The 20,227-nt window shown below is 39.3% G+C and overlaps 1 protein-coding gene across 2 annotated transcripts in view; it reads left to right on the top strand.

The window, feature by feature from the left end:
* Positions 1-19,531, top strand: part of LOC136873410 (mitochondrial transcription rescue factor 1) — a 155,657-nt gene extending 136,126 nt beyond the window's left edge. For both annotated transcript variants that reach the window (XM_067146700.2, XM_067146699.2), the window contains exon 5: positions 15,783-19,531. The gene's annotated coding sequence lies outside the window, so the exon portion shown is untranslated. The remainder of the gene's footprint in view (positions 1-15,782) is intronic.
* Positions 19,532-20,227: the final 696 nt, after the last annotated feature.

The following is a 20,227-nucleotide window of genomic DNA, read 5'->3' as shown; positions in this document are numbered from 1 at the left end:
CTTACTACTGCAAGCTGTTGAACAAGGCAAGGGTTGTATATCACTGCAAAAGACGAGACCAACCGATTCCACAGGACATCCTCTTCCACGACAATGCGCCGCCCTATACTGCCGCTCTGTCTCCAAGCTACAGAAAATGCACTGGACTACACTTGATCATCCTCCTTACAGCCTGGACTCATCGCCCTGTTATTTCCATTTGCTCGGACCGCTTAAAGAAGCTCTAGGGGGACAAGGATTTCAAGATGACGAGTGTGGAAGACTTCATGCACAACTGGCTGGTGACATGACCCTGTTCGTTTTACAGTGAGGGCATCAAAAAGCTGCCCTATGCTGGGACAAATGCATTTCCAAAGCAGGAAACTATGTGGAAGAACAAATTGTAATTGCCTTGTGTTTTTCAATAAATGAATTTAAATCTATATATATAAAATAAAAGTGAAATGCGTCGTTGCCAAACTCCTGCAACAATAATATATTGGGTTCAGCAAGAGAACCCAACTAGCCTCTTTCACTACAACTCCAGCACGTAACCTACACGAGGTGCCGCCTGTTAGGCTGAGCAACCCTGTGGAAGGTTGGGTAACCAATCCCAGCGGGAAGCTGGGTCAGTGAACCGATCAGTGCTGGGGGCTTCAAGGCTTACAACCTTGATAGTTAAACACCACGTTACCTTCGGGTAACCCCACTAAACTTTTTCGTAACTCTGGAAGCATGGAGCAAATGACTAATTGGAAATCTACCCCAGGTGGTAACAAATCCACCCCCACTCACGGTGGGGCAAGCAGGCCATCGGATTCTGGGGAGCCTGCATCTTCATGTAAGAGGAAGAAACACATCAACCATCTGGCAACAATAAACATTAATTCCTTCCTACAAACGGGAAAACTGAAACATACATTGGACGTCCTTACAAAACACAACATCCTTTTGAACCTTTTGAGTCACAAGGCTTCAGGATCTACAAGGGACAGCCAGGTCAGAGAGTGATGAAGAATATGCCTCACCTGGGTACAGGCTTCATAGTCAACAACAAAATGATTAACTCTATTATCTCGTTCTCATCACCAAATGGGAGAACGTCAACTATAGCCTTCCGAAGTCTCAACGAAGCCTACACGATTGTTGACTTCCATGCACCTACCAATGATACTAATAAGAGTGATATTGAAAGTGTTGAATACTTGTGGGAAGAACTGGAAGAGACAATCAATAAAATTCCAGAACATCACGTGATCATCTTAATGGGGGACTTTAATGCCCAGATTGGTAAGGAGCGCAGGTTTAAGAACATAGTCAGAGAATACCCGGCCCAAAAGAGAACCAATTGTAATGGTGAGAGGCTGATCAATCTGTGTAAAAATCACAGCCTTGTTCTTAAATCTACAGCATTCAAACACCTCCCCCCGAAAAGCCAAGACCTGGAGATGTCCAAATCCCTTGCTAGGAGAGTACCAGTTAGATCACGTTGCCATCAGTAGAAGGAATAGCAAGGAAATAATGAACATCAAGGTATTGAGAGGTGCCAATATTGATTCAGATCACTACTTATCTTTGGTCAAAGCAAATTTAATTCCACTCACGAAGTGCAGAGGTAACAATTACACCAGGTCCAGAATCCCAAAATTTAATCCAGCCCAGTTGAAAGAGAACAACAACTTTACTAAGGTCCTAAGCAATAATCAGAATAAAACGGATTGGGCTAACCTACAGAAGACACTGATAGATGCAGCAACAGAAACCATCCTTGCAACCAGAAGGAGTAAACACCCATGGTGGACACCAACATGTGATAAGGCAATAGAGGAGAGAAGACAGGCATGGGTGAAATGGAACTGCAACAAAAACACGGAAAATCATACAGCCTTCCTAACAGTCAGAAAGAACCAAGCTCGATAGCTGCAGTCGCTTGAGTGCGGCCAGTATGCAGTATTCGGGAGACAGTAGGTTCGAACCCCACTGTCGACAGCCCTGAAAATGGTTTTCTGTGGTTTCCCATTTTCACACCAGGCAAATGCTGGGGCTTTACCTTAATTAAGGCCACGGCTGCTTCCTTCCCACTCCTAGCTCTTCCCTATCCCATCGTCGCCATAAGACTATCTGTGTCAGTGCGACGTAAAGCAACTAGCAAAAAAAAAAAAAAAAAAAAAATGTCAGAAAGAAAGTCAGAAAGAACACGGCCAAGACCATTAGAAATGCTAAAAGGCAATATAACAACGACATCATAGATCAGGCAGAGAGAGACTTTCAAAGGAACAACACCAGTAACTTGTACAAAACTCTAAAATCTCAGACAAACCCTTACTCAGCCCCTACACTCCACCTTCGAGGACCAGATGAAGAACTGAAAATGAATAATGAAGATTGTACTACAGCCCTTGAAAAATATTTTGATGGCCTCCTCAATGCAGAAGAACCAGAGGAAAAACTACAATTTCAACCTAAGAATGTTATTAACCCTGACTCCCCTCCTCCTACCAAAGAAGAAATCAAACCGATCATCTCTGAACTGAAATCTAACAGAGCAGCAGGCGAAGATGGCATCATTGCAGAATTATGGAAACATGGAGATGAAGAGTCACTTGACAGTATCCACAAAATCATAACTGACATCTGGACAACAGAAACACTACCAAGGGATTGGACTTCAGCTATCATCCACCCGCTGCACAAGAAAGGAGACAAGTTGGACCCTAACAACTATAGAGGGGTCTCTCTCCTATCAGTGACTTACAAAATCTTCTCCAAAGCATTGCTTAAAAGAGTGGAGGCACAATTAGATTCCTGCATAGGAGAGTACCAAGCTGGATTTAGAAAGTCAAGATCATGCACAGAGCAGATTCTGAACCTCAAAACTATCTTTACCTACAAAAACCTCAGCACCTCACCCTATGTAGCAATTTTCTTGACTTCCAGAAGGCTTACGACTTGGTAGCCAGACAGTCCCTCTTTGAGACATTGACTGAAATGGGACTGGATAAGAAGACTTTGAATCTTGTGAAGGCTACTCTTAACGGACACCATGTCCAAAGTCAAATTCAGAGGGGTATTATCAAAAAGCTTCGAGATCAAAACAGGTGTTAGACAAGGAGATGGTTTGTCCCCTATCCTGTTTAACTGTCTGCTGGATAAGGTCATTCGGGAATGGACAAACACACTAGCTGACAACTCTGGATTAAAAATCGGCTACAAAAAAGTCAAGTTAACAGTTACTTGCTTAGCCTTCGCAGATGACCTCACACTCTTAGCTTCAAGTATGGAAGAAGCTACGTACCAGCTATCCTCCCTAGAACACATAGCAGCTAAAGTAGGACTAAAGATCGCTGTCAATAAAACAGAATTTCTGACCAACATCAGAGAAGCACCCAACTTCATTTCTTTGGGGGACAAAATAATACACAAGGCCAACTCATTCAAATATCTTGGAGAATGGATAACCCCAAATATTAATGAGGACCTTGCAATGAAGAGTAGATGCACTTAATTAGAAAGAGCTTATCATCTTTGTAAGAACATATACAAGTCTAAATCCCTCTCCTTGAATTTTAAACGTAGACACTACAACACCGTAGTAAGACCATCTGTACTGTATGCCTCAGAATGCCTAAACATGACCCTGAAAGGACAACTCAGAGAACTGGAACTGAAAGAGCGAAAGATCCTCAGAAGGATCATGGGTCCCATTAAAGAAGGAGATGGCTACAGAATCAGGCACAACAAGGAACTGTACAGTAAAATAGAGAGCATTACAACAGCTATGAGGAAGAGAAGACTAATGTTCTATGGTCATGTAGTCAGGATGGACAGCCAGAGACTCACTTCAAGGATCTTCAACACTGTATCTAGAGGGAAAGCAACAAATGCCAAATGGACGAATTTAGTGCGGAAAGACCTACAATACCTAAACATTGATCACATTGACATTTACAACCGAGATAAGTTCAGAAAGTTAGTCAAGACATTTGACTCTCTCCAGTCACTAACAACTAAATCACTGCATCCAGGAATAAGAGTGAAATGGACTCAAGAAAGAAAAGACATCCATAGCGCTAGAATGAAGGAGTACTGGGCTAAGAGGAAGAAAAGAGCTCACCGGAGTTAAGAACCACGTGGTCCATCGTAGGCCTAAACGAAGAAGAAGAAGAAGAAAATAAAAGTTTTGTCTGTACATTGTTCAGAATTTAAAAAGGATGGTATTTCTGTATCAGTTGTGTCCACAGTAACGAGGAAATGCATTTTTTAATTTTCCGTAATTTCTGTCTGTATGTATGTAAACGCATCACGAGAAAACGGCTGAAGAGAATTTAATAAAAATCGGAATGCAAAGTCGGGGAATAAGTCGCTACAATCTAGGCTATAAATAATTTTAATCACGCTTAATGAAATGGTAGTTTAGGGGAAGGCCAAAATTTTAATTCTCAAATATTTGTTATTAGTGGTTGTATCTTAACGATAGTCAGTAGGCGAAGTCGAGGAATAACTCGCTACAATTTAGGCCATAAATAATTATATTCAGACTGAGAAAAATGGTAGTTTAAGGGAAGGCCAAAAATTTAGTTCTGAAATATTGATGTTATTAGTGGTCCTATCTTAATGAAAATCAGTATACAAATTTGGGGAATAAGTCGCTATAATCTAGGCCATAAATAATTTTATTCACGTTGAGTGAAATGATATTTTAGGGGAAGGCCTAAAATTTAATTCTCAAATATTCATGTTATTAGTGGTCCTATCGATATAAATACTACATAAGTAAAGTTATATAGTATTAAATTTCCAATCATTTATGTCTTATACACTGTTACCATACCAGCTATTATCAAAGAGATATTCATGAATTTGGATTTTTCTTACCAAGTCCATATCAGCGCCAAGTCACAAGAAAATGGGTAAACAGAATTTAATGAAAATCGGTATGTAAAGTCGGAGAATAAGGAACTATGGACTATGCTATAAATAATTTTATAAGACGCCCTAATATCACAAGGTCAAAAGAAAACTAAATGTGAAGGCCTACAATATAGAAAGCTCATAAAATTGATCAATAATAACATTACATTGACCATTGTTTGTTGTGATGTGCTTTGTGTCTTCTGTTGCCACTCATCTCTGATAGGATTACTGCTGCGTACCGAGTATTTTTTTAAATTTACCTTACGTTGCACCGACACAGATAGATCTTATGGTGACGATGGGGTAGGAAAGAGCTAGGAGTATGAAGGAAACGGCCTTGGCCTTAATTAAAGTACAGCCAAAACATTTGCCTGGTGTAAAAATGGGAAACAACGAAATACTATCTACAGGGCTGCTGACAGTGGGGGTTCAAATCCACTATTTTCTGGATGCAAGCTCTCAGCTGCGCACCCCTAACCACACGGCCAACTCGCCCGGTCGTACGGGGTATAACAGCCTTCCTGAATATTGGCGGGAAGTAGCTGGGAGTTACATAACTTTCTTCTTTAGCATGCCATTCCTCTGGTTCATAAATTATCTGATACTACTGGTACGTAACACACTGGTTCATCAAAGCATTCAAGCTATTCAAACCTTACTCTGTTGCACTGATTGGAATGAGCAGAGTGCATATTTAATGGAATAAAGGCAGAGGAGTGTTTACGACTGTCTGCGGCCTGGTCATTCCAGCTCTGGAACTTTGGACTGTTAGATCGGCACCATAGTACTGTTTGTTAAAAGTGAGAAAATGTGCGATTTTTCATTTGATCGAGTATTTTATATGATAACATTGCTTTTAACCACTACTTTCCTACAGGCATTTTTGTAATGACCTATGTTGATTTCAGTTAGGAAAACCACAAAGTCAGTCTTTCTGAAAATCCTGTAGCAAAGCACCGGAAAATTACTAGTCCTCGGCCACAGTTTTTCTGCATTGAACGTTGGGGAGAAAAATATACGCAAACGCTATTTTGAATTTAACACGGCGTGGAAGGGCGGCAACCTGTTATGCGTGAACATACCAGCTATGAGCAGTTAGGAGTTTCTAGGCTTGACAAGTTTCATTTAGGCTGGACTGCTGTTCACAGATTATTTATGCACAATCACACTATATAAACACGCCTATGAGCCTCCTGGTGCCAAGGCTTCTACTCGAAGCAACAAGCTGTCATTGTGCTATTTAGTTTCATTCTGAGTGGTCCTATGCTGTGTCTTGGTTGTGTGTGGCGAATATAATTTTATTTATCGTTCGTAATTACGTTGTTTTTCTCACTTTAGTTCCTGTGTATTATTGTTATTCATGACATGTTAACGTCCCGTGAAAAAAGTAAGAACTCTGGAAGAAAGATTGAAAATTATAGAAGTTGAATTAAATCCATTCAAAGAAAGAGTCTAACCCAAGAACAGTCTTCAACTTCAGTTTAAACTCCATATTTGTCAAGAAGAATGAGATAAGGGAACAAATTGATAAATGTGGCCGTTCAAGTAAAAAAAGAAAAACCGGAAGAGAATCTACATTTTCTCAACTGGAGAATATCCTTTTCATGGTACCAGCAAGCCAGGGCTTCCAGTATCCCTATAGATGGAACTATATTACAGGAGAAAGCCAAGAAGATAGTGACAAGATCGAAAATTGATCGAGAGACTTGCCTTCGCTACTGGAGGGGTATGAGCCGTGTGACGTATATAACACGGATGAGGCTGGACATTTTACAGTGTCCTTCCAGACAGAACACTGGCGCTGAAAGGTGAATCTTGCTATGGTGGGAAAAGTTCAAAAGAAAGACTAACCATTCTGCTGTGTGTGAACAGTGATGGCAGTGATATGAAAATGCCAGTCATAGTGGGAAAGTCATTTAAACCACTTTGTTTTAAGAACATGAAAGAACTACCTGTGATATATCATGCAAACAAGAAAGCTTGGATGATCACTGACATTTTCTCATAATTTTTAAGGTAATTTGATGCCTCTATGAGTGTACAAGGAAGATAATTCGTGCTCTTTATGGAAAACTGTAACCCTCATCCACAGGTCACGTCATTTCTTCTTAATGTGAAAGTTGTGCATTCCTCCTCCAAAACTACCAGTGTGTTGCAGCCTCTTAAGTTTGGGGTAATAAAACGTTTCAAGCAACCGTACTGTAAGCGCCTAACTGCAGTGTGCATATTGGGTGCCCGTAAAGAAATGAATGAGAAAATCAATTTATTACAAGTTATTCATTTCACAGTAGCAGCTTGGCAGCAGGTGTCCCAGCCAAATGTTGTGAACACTTTCCATAAAGGTGGTTTCAGCTGTCAGCATAGACTCCGCTGAAAACCTCTGTGCTAATGGTGAAAGATAGTGATGAGATATCTTTAATGAAGACTGTGAAGAATTAAAGGATGAAAGTGATGCTGCCCGCATTGAGTTTGAAGACTATGTGCTGATCGATTTTCATGTAGCCACATGTGGAGTGGAAACAATTGAAGAGCTGTGTGATGATGGCATGGGGGAGAGGGGTGATGAAGGCAAAGAAGACGATCTTGAGCCCCAAGTCATCCTGAGTTTCGCCGAAGTGCATGTCGCCTTAGTGAAAGTGAAATCCTTCATGTGCTCTCACGATATCAGTGATTGCGAAGTTTAAGAGAACACTATGCAAGTAGAGAAGGCTTTGTTTCATCTGAAACGCAGAGCTTTGATGAAACGAAAAACAATGACTTTTTTCTTACTAAAAAGAGCAAGTAATAAAATGACAGAGATATGAAATTACACAGTTATATTTTATGTTTATAACAAGACTGATATGCATTGAAATTGGCATCCTGTAGCATTAATTACTCTAAGCAATATCAGTTATTACCTGTCACCTGTTTTGATATTTTATTGGGCCTATTTGAGTGACGCAGAGCACTGTTCTCCGCAAAACGTAAAGAATTTCACCTTATTTACTTGACATGGCATAAGCGCAATAGCCTATACAGTATCATGTATATAAGTACAGGCCATGAAAGCATCAATGGCAACATTAAAACCTCTATGGGAAGGATACTTTTAAGAAGGCTTCAAAATTCAGCAAATTAAGGAGAAAGAAGTCTATTCTTCATTTTTCTTTGTGGTTTCTACCGAGATGCAGGAACCATAACATCATTCCCAACTGTGTGAAGCTGAAGCACATGTTAAATACACCGAAGGCCAGGAGAATATATCAACGCGCTAACAAGGCTCTTGTGATCAAGAGAGTGCATTACACTCGTAAGGAACTGGACTCAGTCTCCCAGGAGTTGTTTCGTTTACACCTGCTGTTAAGCAACACTCTCTTGCAGGAATTGTGGTTGACTTTCGATCCCATTACTGCTGTACAGGCTGAACGAAAATTCAACCAGGTGTCATTCAGACAGAAATCGAGTTCCTCCGTCTAGCTCAGAAACAGGTGGTCTCTCGCATGAACCTGGATGCTAGTAAAACTGTCGTCAATCTTTCCAAGAAATCCTTGGACAAGAACCAAATGGGAGTTCTAGCTAGGGGTCTTAATTACGCTGTCGCTCCCTCTAAAATTCCCACTGAGGAGTTAATTACTTTCGTTGAGACAGCCACCCACAAACCACCTACAGATGAGGCTGAGGAGTTAAGACAGAAATGTGTGAGACTCATAAGGTCCGCTGTTGTACCCACGCCCAATTTAACATGAGGCTAAAGGAGAGCTCTGAAGGAACTTAGAGATGATTCTAAACTGACCATTCTTTCAGCTGATAAGGTTAATGCGACAGTGGATATGGACACTGACGAGTATAAGAATAAGATCTCGGCTATATTGTCAGAGCCTGTTTATAGACTGAGCCCATGTGACCCCACCACTCATGTGTCCAACGCCACTGTGAAGCTCCTAAGGCAGTCTTCAGTTCCAAAGAGGAGGTTAAACATCTATCCCTGGGGGATGCAGTGCCACCTAGGTTATATGGACTGCCTAAGATCCATAAAAAAGATATTCCCCCAAGACCTATTGTTAGTGCTTCAGCCACACATAGGACGTACTGAATCATACGTCAGGAACTCTCGGTATTTTGTCAACAAGTTGTCAACCATAACCCTTCAACCTAATGCACTTTTGGTGAGTTTCAATGTGGAGTCCTTGTTCACTAAATTGCCGATTGACTAGGTCATGTCTCTCATTGAACACCTGTTCCCTGAGGACATTACTAAGCTGATTTACCACTGCATGACTTCCAGCTATTTCTTGTGGGGTGGGAATTTTTACGAATAGACAGACGGAGTGGCTATCTGAAGTCCACTTTCGCCCATAGTGGCTAATTTCTTTATGGGGCATTTTGAGGAGGAGGCTATTGCTTTGGCGCCTGTCAAACCTATGATATGGTGGAGGTATGTTGATGATGCATTTGTTGTCTGGACGGAAGGTCCTGAGAAACTTCATCTATTTCTAAACCACCGAAATGGCAACATCCTTCTATTAAAGTCACTATGGAGATGGGGTCGGACGGATGCCTTCCTTTCTTGGATGTTCTAGTAAGAAAGAAACCGGACGGCTCCTTAGGACATACCGTCTATCGTAAGCCTACCCACACAAATCGCTATCTTCATGCAGATTCTCACCACCATTTAGCACAAAAACAAGCCATTCTCAAAACACTCGCCAAGAGGGTGAGACGAATTTGTGAGCCATCAAATATCCAGGTGGAGATGGAACCGCTCAAAGTCACGTAATTCGTCAATACGGAAATGAAGATTATAGATTACGATGTTCCAAGATGCTCAAGCTCTTCCCCATACTAGACACTACAGGTCCAGGATTATACAGGAAGCTGTGGAAATACGTAGAAATTCTAACAATTTCAACAGGGACACTGGCTATCAATGAAGAAATACCTGGTTGCCAGCCATTAAGGATTTACGTAGGTAGTTCCCTTCCCTGTCCCTTCACTATTGTTATTTCGTCTCGGTGTTTTCTAATACGTTCCTCATCGCCAGATGTTTCATTCCAGGCTTGTGTCAATGTCATACACCTTTCAATGTCATATGTTACGTACACATGTTATGTGACCTTCTTAGACTGATTCTGATTGTTTGGACAGCTTCCACTTCGAACGCTAGCGCTGTGCCACGTCCGGTGAGCCATCTCGTGACGAATGAACATACCATTTCCACTTCTATTACAATGTCTAAATTTCAAAAAGTCATTGTTTAAGAAGCCTTTCTTGTGGACAGTCAAGATTTTCTTCTGATGACACAGAGCACAGTTCCCTGAGAAACGTAAAGAACTTCACCTTATTTTCTTGACACGGCATAAGCCCAAAAGCATATACAGTATCATGTCAATATTACAGTTCTGTTATATAACTAGACCAGTAATAGTGTCAATATTGTTGCCAAGAAAAAAGATAAAACATGACAATGTAAATAAAAGGTCATTTATAGCCACAAATGCCTTAAGTTTTGCTCGTACATTTGAATTAAAAATAATATTCTAGAAGTTTCAAGTGTTTCTTCCGTCATTGTTTTCCAGTATAAACACCAAATGAACATTTGTTTTCAAATTTAACAACTGGCAATATTGAAAGTGTATTCTAAAAATTGACAAAATATCACAAACACCGCTATTAGAAAAAGCCTTTGCATTGGCGCATCCCTTCACTCTTCCCAAGAAAACGATCGCCACCCCCGTTCCTCTCTAGCATGCGTGGGTTATGTTTGTCATCTGGGAGGCGAATTTATATTCATGATTACAATTTGAATATCCATGATTTAGTGATCTGTTTTCCACGAATTGATGAAATAATTCAGGGATTGTGATTGGAGAACGTACACCACATTTCTAACCAAGTCGTATGTACAGTAAAGAACAAAACACCCGAGTGAGTTGGTCGTATGTTGAGAGTCCCGCAACTGCGAGCTTGCCTTCGGGAGATAGTGGGTTTGATTCGCACTGTCGCCAGCCCTAAAGATGGTTTTCTGTGTTTTCCCATTTTCACATCAGGCAAATGCCGGGACTGTACGTTAATTAAAGACACAGCCGATACCTGTTTAATCCTAGCCTTTTCCCATCCTTCCGTCGGCAAAAACTTTCCGATGTGTTAGTGCCACATTGAACTAATAGAAAAACAAGTTGAACAAAACCAAGTCCACAAACTTCTTATTTCAATTCTGTCTGTTAGGTCAACAGCCCAGAGGCTGGTTGGATCCTCAAACAGCACCACCAAAGGTTGTGGGGTTATAAGGAAACCCCCAAAACCAACGGCAGCACCAAAATGAGGCATACTAGGCAATTCTAAATAACGAAAAAATACAAATTCTTTGAAATCATTCGTATTTAGCTGAAATGCCGGTTATCGCCGTAATATCCCCTTACAGCTATAATTTGCAACAACTAAACAGACCTTAATGGTTTTCAATTATTATGCAGTGTAAAGAAATGGTGTAAAAATTATGCTTATCATTTCCATCACGTATATCATGGTTGCAATATTTTAATGCCTCTGTGAGGTTTACATAAAGCAATATGTCCAAATACAGTCGTCATCATCATCATCTACTAAAGGCAATGCTTCATCGCTGTAGCCACATCTGATGATGTTCTGCTAGCCTCTTCATGTTGATATATGAACCACATGCCAGTTCACCGACGGAGATCTTCATGGATGACATCTTTGGTCGTTCCCTGGGTCTCTTTCCCAGTACTTCACCTTCAGTGATGGTTTCGAGAAGAGAGTCATGTCTCAGTACGTGTCCAAGGAACTTTGTTTTCCTCTTTTTCCAAATAATTTTCAGTACTAAGCTTAACCTTAAACTTTGGAAAGTTGTATTCAAAACATTATGGTTTAGGCTTATTCAAAATTATTGTAATACATAGTCTTCAAACACACCAGCAGTATCTCCCAATTACTCTATTTCACTATCAGAGTTGTCTGTATCACCTTTTGCATGAACTGTTTTGTCTTCTGTTAATCTATGTTACATTGTGTGTACTATTACAACTAGGTATGATATATTTCATTCTTTCACTTCTCTGCAATGCATCCTTGATTTGTAAAAAATACAACAAAAACTATTATTAAGTATCATCTGGTGACAGAACTTATTACTACAAAGTACCACGAACATGTATCAGTCAATCATTCACCACTGATTTGCATTTAGGGCTGTTGCCCAAGTGGCAGATTCCCTGTTGGTCATTTACCTAGTCTTTCCTTAAACACTGTTAAAGAACTTAAGAAATTTATCGAACATCTCCCATAGGAAATTATTCCAGTCCATAATTCCTCTTCCTACAAACAAATATTTGCCTCAATTTGCCCTCTTGAATTCCAACTTTATCTTCATATTATGAATTTTCCTACTTTTAAAATCTCATCTCAAGCTTATTTAACTACTAATGTTATTCCATGCCATCTTTCTGCTGCCTGCTTGGAACATACCGCTTATTCAAGCAGCTCCTCTCCTTTCTCGCAAGTCTTCTCCACCCAAAATTTTGCAACAGAAGTGCAAGATGTGGTTTTTGGCTTTAAACAAATCTGTTCTTGTTCGCATTTTCACAAACACAATTTTTTGCATTTGAAATTAATATGTCCACTTCAGGTTATAAGGTACATACCTGCTCACATACTCCATTTAATCCATGTACCCACAAGTTGTATTCAGTAACCAAATGACAGCTATAACCAAGCCCATAGAGATTGCGGGTAGAAATTTTAAATTAAATCATATCCTCAGGCCTGTGGAAGTTTGAGCTTGGTCAAATTGGGGAGTTCGGAAGCCCATAGAATGATTGCTAGAGTGTTCAATGATTTTTGACAAACTGTTGAAAATAGAGAATAAACTGGGAATAGAATTGCTCTCTTAAAACAAGTTTGATATCATACATCTTCTATAGTAATGCATATTGAATTTACCGGTCAAATTAAAAGACCTGCACCTGTCGAGCCGAAGTCCTTGGACACCTTTTCAACCTTTAGCATTCCCATACATTTCATTTGTTACAAACTGAAGATGATAAAATTTTTACCCTCAGGGTATGAAAGGTTTTCTCTTACAAGATAATTTATTGTAATCCTCTAATCCACCTAATCCACCTAATAAGATGGAGTTTCTTTACAACAGTTGTCTGAGTGTTTTGTCAGTTATGTCAACTAAGACTACACCAAGATGGACTCTTTTAGATACTGTATTAAGTAAAATGGAATTTATCAGTGACATTGAGCATACTATTAGTAATATGTTTTTGTAATTTATGTTAACCCACGGAGGATAACCCTATAGAGTTGAAACATGTATGGGTAAAACACTCCATCGTATTAGATGGTGTCTTGTATTGAATAGGATGATTACAATCAAGAAACTTGTTGTAAGATTTCAACTGTCAATACAGAATGAAGTTCATAACTTTTAAAGGAGAGGTTTTGGTATAAAATTTCTGATCACTAGTTTGCTTGTCAGAAAGCCTGAATTGAATTCCAAACCTTTGTGCAGTGTTCGTTTGGAGTAAGGACATATGACGCTGTCGATGGTGATCGATACGTTGGATGAGGGCATTTAACCTTGAGCAGACCCGTTGGTGTTATTTGACAGTCTATGTGCCAATTTTGGGTTTCACCCTCTCCCTGCCTCATTGTCATCATCACACATCAAGACGTGAGGGTCACCTGTTGGCGTCAAATAGAAAGACCTGCACCAGGCAATTTGAACATGTAGTCGGACATTCCCGGCGCTGGAAGAAATCATCATGCTAAAGAAAACATCATCATCATCATTAGATTTGAACAATATAGAAACCTCCATGTGGCAGTATTAATGTTTAGATTATTAAACGACAATGTCCCATACTACTTATCATCATCATCATCATCATCATCATTAGATTATCTTTACAGCTGAATTTCCTATCCTCTTTCCACCAGCATAACACACGCTCCAGTAGTACCCTTGCTATTCCTCTCAGCAGGTCAACAGCATATAGCCATTCCCTTGTTGCAAATGCAGCTAGAATATGGAATTCTCTCCCCCATAACATTAGAGCCATAAAAAGCTTAAATTCCTTTGTTGTCTTACTGTGAGTATCTCCTCGATGTGTGTCACCAGGTTGAATGAATCTTGTGGAGTGAATGTATGTTTTCTGTGGTTATGTTATTTTGTGTCATTCAACTCTTAATTTGTAATGATAGTTTTAAGATATGACTAAGAATATTTATATGTGCTTATGTTATTTTGTTTCATATTCATATCCAGTATTCAGGAGATCATGGGTTCAAACTCCACTGTCGGCAGCCCTGAAGATGGTTTTCCGTGGTTTCCCATTTTCACACCAGGCAAATGCTGGGGCTGTACCTTAATTAAGGCCACGGCCGCTTCCTTCCCACTCTTAGCCCCTTCCTGCCCCATCGTCGCCATAAGACCTCACTAAATTTTACACTATTGAGATTCTTCCATCGTTTTGATACTTTATTTTGCCTTTTGGCAAATTTTTTATTTATATGTCAACAGTACATGTTTCGTTCCTTATTTAGGAACATCCTCAGCTGTTATAGTGGCTTAGGTGAATGGTTAAGATTTTAAATACATAGATTTACAAATACATTGATTCACTTAAAAACTAAATACGAATTAAGATAGATGATATTAAAAACAATGTGGGGTTAGTGTGTTACTGGCCAAATAAAAAATTTGCCAAAAGGCAAAATAAAGTATCAAAACGGTGGAAGAATCTCAATAGTGTAAAATTTAGTGATTAGATTTTGATACGGAAAATGAAGCTGATTACTTGCAAGCCATAAGACCTATCTGTGTCGGTGCGACGTAAAGCAAATACAAAAAAAAAAAAAAAAAAAAAAGTGGTTTGCAATAGTAGTTTCTAAGATAATATTAAGAATATTTATTGGTTATATTTTGTCTCATGTTATTTCTATTTCTAGTTTGTGATAGTAGTTTTTAAGATAAGTTTATGAATATCTTTCAGATGTACACTGTTAATGAAGTGTGGCTAAGTGTAAGAGAGGACCATGAGTCTTAACTTCACCACTATGAATAAAGGCAAATATAATAATAATAATAATAATAATAATAATAATAATAATAATAATAATAATAATAATAATAATAATAATAATAATAATATTACTATTGAGATTCTTCCACCGTTTTGATACTTTATTTTGCCTTTTGTCAATTTTTTTATTTATATGTCAACAGTACATGTTTCGTTCCTTATTTAGGAATATTATTATTATTATTATTATTATTATTATTATTATTATTATTATTATTATTATTATTTTGTGTTGCTATTTTTATGATATAGATGTTGATTCCCTTAGGGAACCTGAATATTTGTCCCAAATGAGTAAATTGGTATTGGAGCAGCCCTTGTAAGGCAGATCCTCCAATGAGGGTGGGTGGCACCTGCCATGTGTAGGTAACTACATGTTATTGTGGTGGAGGATAGTATTATGTGTGGTGTGTGAGTTGCAGGGATGTTGGTGGACAGTACAAATACGCAGTCCCCAAGCCAAGGGAATTAACCCTTTAAGATTAAAATCTCCGACCCTGCTGGGAATCAAACCCGGGACTCTCTGGACTAAAAGGCCAGCCATGGAGCCGGACAATGTAATAATAATAATAATAATAATAATAATAATAATAATAATAATAATAATATTTCAAATGACTATAATCCCCAGATAAAATGCATCCAAGAAAAGAAAAGCAAAAGCTATAAAATATATTACGGACTTAACCACCCATCAATAATCAATAAAAAACACAGTGGGATTAAAAATAAAATCATAAATATAAACTTTAACTTGAAGTGACATGTAAATGTTCCTTTGCATGTTTATTGTTGCAGGTAACTGGAGTCCTGGTGTGGTGGAGAGGAGTCTCTCGTCATTACTGGAGGATGTGCTCAACAGAGCTAGGCTGTTTGTAAATCATTTTGCAGTACAGAACCCAAAGTCATGTAGTTATTTAGACAGCTGAGATGTGTACAGTTACATTTGGCAATTTAAATTGCTGCTCGTCTGAAAGAAAGAAAAAGAACACATACGTACACAGATGTAGTGCCACAATTTGATTGAAACTGTGCAGACTGATTTTTCCTGACTTTATGAGAGCTCGTGTTGAAATTAACTGTATGTCACCCCTTAGTCCTGCTTCCTGATACGGGATCTGCAATGAGGTGAGATGAAATTTTATGGCAGGGTTCTTGTACGGCCAAATACATTTCCTGTCTCCAACCTCAGCTGAGGAGCTAATGGAGATGAAATGAATGATGGTGAATGAAATTTTGTAAGGATGTGGAAGGAATCAGCTGTGTCCTATGAATAGATACTGTCCCAGCATTTGCCTAGAAGTCAAAACGGCAAACTGCAGAAAACCATTCTTAGGACAGCTGGCGGTGGCGTTTGAGCCCACTCATCTCCCGAAGGCAGAGCTTGGTTCCACAGCCATAGTGCATTAACACGCCCAGCCACACTGCTCGTTAGCAAGTGACATCAAACCATCATGGCTGAGGCTGGCAATTGTGTTGCCATGTTATCAGGTGTATGCATAAGTTTTTGCTGGTTTTTGTAGTAATGAAGACACATAATTTTCAAGGGAAATTCATTTTTTCTTTATTCAAAATATTGGTCATCGGCTTCTACACACTTTGTCCATCTTTCAGGTAAGTTATGAATACCTTGCCAGAAAAACTGCTTGTCTTTTGCGGCAAACCATTCGTCAAGTATTTTCCAACTACCTCGAAATTGCTGAAGTGCTGCTCTGTGAGCGCGTGCCCCAGTGATGCGAAGAGGTGACAGTCAGATGGCGCCAGGTCAGGGAAGTACGGCGGGTGCGGAAGGATGTCCCATCCAAGCTATTTCAAGGTGTCTTTCACTGATTTTGCTGTCTGAGATAGCGCTTTGTCATGTAACAAAATCACTTTGCCATGTCTTCTCGCCTATTCTGGTTGTCTTTTGATCAATGCGTGATTTAAACTAATAATTTGTTGGCGATGTCGTTGTGCATTAACTTTTTTGCTGGGCTTCAAGTGTTCATAATACACAATACCACTTGTGTGGTCTAACAGAGTACGCACTGTCTTTCATATAGAAATCACCATGTTTAAATTGTCGAAACCATGTTTCACTTGTTCTAATCTACCAGCAAACTATGACTTTCCACAGCCTTTTTCTTTTGATTAAATAAGAAAAACAATGCACTCCGCAAATGTTCTTTTTCAGGCACAAACATCGACATGATCACTGAACGATACAACACAGACACTAGTGTTTGGCAGATTCAACTTGTGTGTGTTGGTAGGTTGATGTCATACGAACAAACTGACGTGTCAAATTCATACGCTGCGTACTGTTCGCTGGCGCCATCTCTTAATGTAACCGGAAAAGCCTTAATGCGTACACCTCGTACATACAACTGGAAATGAGTGATGGGAAACTAATCCATTTGCACACCGGTGAAAACTACATTTATTGTTACACACACTTCTTTTCTAGACATTTTGAGATCATCTTTTTCCATCACCATTGTCCAGGGAGCTCCTGGGTCATGCACTGGATCATTGACTTCCATTTCACCTTCTCCTTGTCTTCATCCACTTTGAAAGTCTACCATTAAATATTGCCACCCAGGATGTGGAGAACCTAATACTCTGGGCCATGTTTTACACAATTGTTCCAAGGGAAATTTACAGATGAACATCCACCATCACAAGGTCAGTTCTTTCAAGTGATAGCCCTGCGGAAAGCAAAGTGAGAGGTTTATGAGGAAGTGCATTGCCTTTCAGAAGATGGATCGGCCAGGCAAGTGGATGTTATCGCCATCAACCCTAAGAGAAAAGTAATACCTCCTATTGGATCCCACCATACACTTTGATGTCAACTCGGAGCAGGCATTGGTGGTGAAGGAGGAAAAGAGAGCCATCTACTGTCCATGCGTACCTTAATTAAGTAAGAGCTATAACACAATTGGCTACGCATGGGAAGTAAGAGGACTTCTCTTCTGAGTCAGGGGAACTTCGTTTTAGGACACCAGTTCCTATCACATGAAGCTGGGTCTTACGTTGACAGATGTACAACATCTTTCATTAAATATTTTGAAGAATTTGTTTGACAATACTAAACCACCATTTACTGTATATTCTTGTCAATAGAAAACAATGACTCATTATATTACATTTCTGTTATACATTAAACAAGTTGTATTCTTTTCTGGATCCTTGTGGTCAGCCACAATTGTAGCCAGGTGTCTCATTTGTTGAGAATAAATAAAGAATATATGAAGCTAAAAATTCAGCAAAACACTCCTCCTCATGTTGTTTGTGGAAGGAAGTCACAGTTGAAGATTTGAAGGCCTTTCTCTGGCATAGTGATAAATATGGGAATGAACAGTAAGGTGGATATATTCAAGGCTATTCTAGTGAGAGCAGGGACAGATTTTTAGAGATATTTTAGAATCTCTGTCTTTCCTACCCTCATAATGATCAAGTAGGACCACAATCGAGCAGTTCTAAAGTGAAAAGCATAAAAAATGCTGAGAATTTTCATCCCAGGGAAAAATCTGAGTGTTGATGAAAGCACTGTAGGTTTGAAGAACTGTATTGTTTTCTAGTGCTATGTTAAACTGAAGCCAACTGAGCCAACTTTTCCGGGATTGTAGGCTGTGCTCAGATTGAGTTAATATCTACAATAGTTTACTACCTATTTTCAGAGAGAGCAGACCCCCTGGGAATGTGAAGAGCAGTCACCATTGAAATATTGGAGGCTGCTAATTCAATTTGAACACGGCCGTCATGTAAGGTAAATAATTTCTCTCATATTCTAGTACCAATTATTTACCATACATATACAGTAATGTTTTATCCTCATCTCAAGTATCGACTGCATAACCCATGTAAACTCATTCTAGTTGTGGCAACATCAGTAGTGTTCAACAGTTACCTCAGAATGACAGTGCTGCATGCTGCAATCTGACCATTTGACTGGATAGCTGATGTCAAATAGTTTGAAGCAGTTTACCTCCACTGCTAATTTTGACTACAATACTGAAGAGTTCAAGCGACTGTATCTACATATTGTCAATAAAATTGGTGGGTTGCGTATGCTCCCTTGTTAGCTCAATTACAAAACCTTGTAAAGGAGGCTGTAAAATGTAGCAGTGTGTATTGAACAGGTTGGCCGTACCAGTGAGCTTGCATTCAGAAGATAGTGGGTTCTAACCCCATTGTCGGCACCTCTGTAGATAGTTTTCTGTGGTTTCCTATTTTCACACCAGGCAAATGCTGGGTTTGTACCTTATTTAAGGCCATGGCCGCTTCTTTCTCACTCCTTGCCCTTTCCTATCCCATCGTCACCATAAGACGTATCTGTGTCAGTGCAACGTGAAACAAATTGTAGCATTGTGTATTGAAAATGTGTGTCAGTTTTGAGAAAGCACATTGGTAATTTATATGGCATAGCTCGAAAAGTATAATATCTTGGGCCACTTAAGTCTTGGTCAGAGCAGAAGGTAACTTGGTAAACTTAGTTCTGTTATAGAAACATGTTTCTAAAGAATTGGAAATATTTAGTGAATAAAATTTATACTTAAGACATTTGACGCATTGTTTTATTCTTAGTTGGTGCTTATTCCTTATGTTTTGTCACCTGGCTTTACCCCTATGTTATCTCTTAAGAGCAGAGTTGGCCACATTGAAAATGTTTCCAAATATTCGGAACATTGAAACTGTCCCCCTATTGACCAACAAAATGCCTTAATCACACCATCATCAAGAAGAGAGACAAGGCTCATTGCAGCAGTTATCAAGAGATATCCCTAATTTCTGTTGCTGCAAAAAGCTTTCTTGGGCCATAAAATCTTCCTGACTAACTTCCTTTTCTTTTTCTCAATCCATGGATCTATTTTGGCCAGGGTCTCTGTGACGTACAGGCACTCTGGTCTGACTAGTGTTAGTATTTCAATTTTGTGTTGACGGAGATGAATCTGGATTTTTAGAAATCGGAGTATGATTTAAATCTCATTTTGATCTTTCTTGCTCTTTCTCCTGGTGCTTGTTTTCTATTATCATTGGGAGTAAGGGTTTCATGTAGGCATTTCAGTTTTTCAGTTCTCCAAACACTTCCGTACACTGTCACAATTTTTCTGGCTGGCCATTCTTACTATTTGTTGCATATTTTGATCTCCTTCACTACTGTTTGGAGATTGTCTGCAAGGAACACATTATTAGCGAAGGTCAGGTAATGAAATGCACTATCAGCTTTCTTTGGGCTAATTCTCACTGATTATTGTTGTTGT

The sequence above is a fragment of the Anabrus simplex genome, chromosome 1, assembly GCF_040414725.1.
Source record: "Anabrus simplex isolate iqAnaSimp1 chromosome 1, ASM4041472v1, whole genome shotgun sequence".
NCBI lineage: Eukaryota > Metazoa > Arthropoda > Insecta > Orthoptera > Tettigoniidae > Anabrus > Anabrus simplex.
This window is presented reverse-complemented; position numbering and strand designations above follow the sequence as displayed.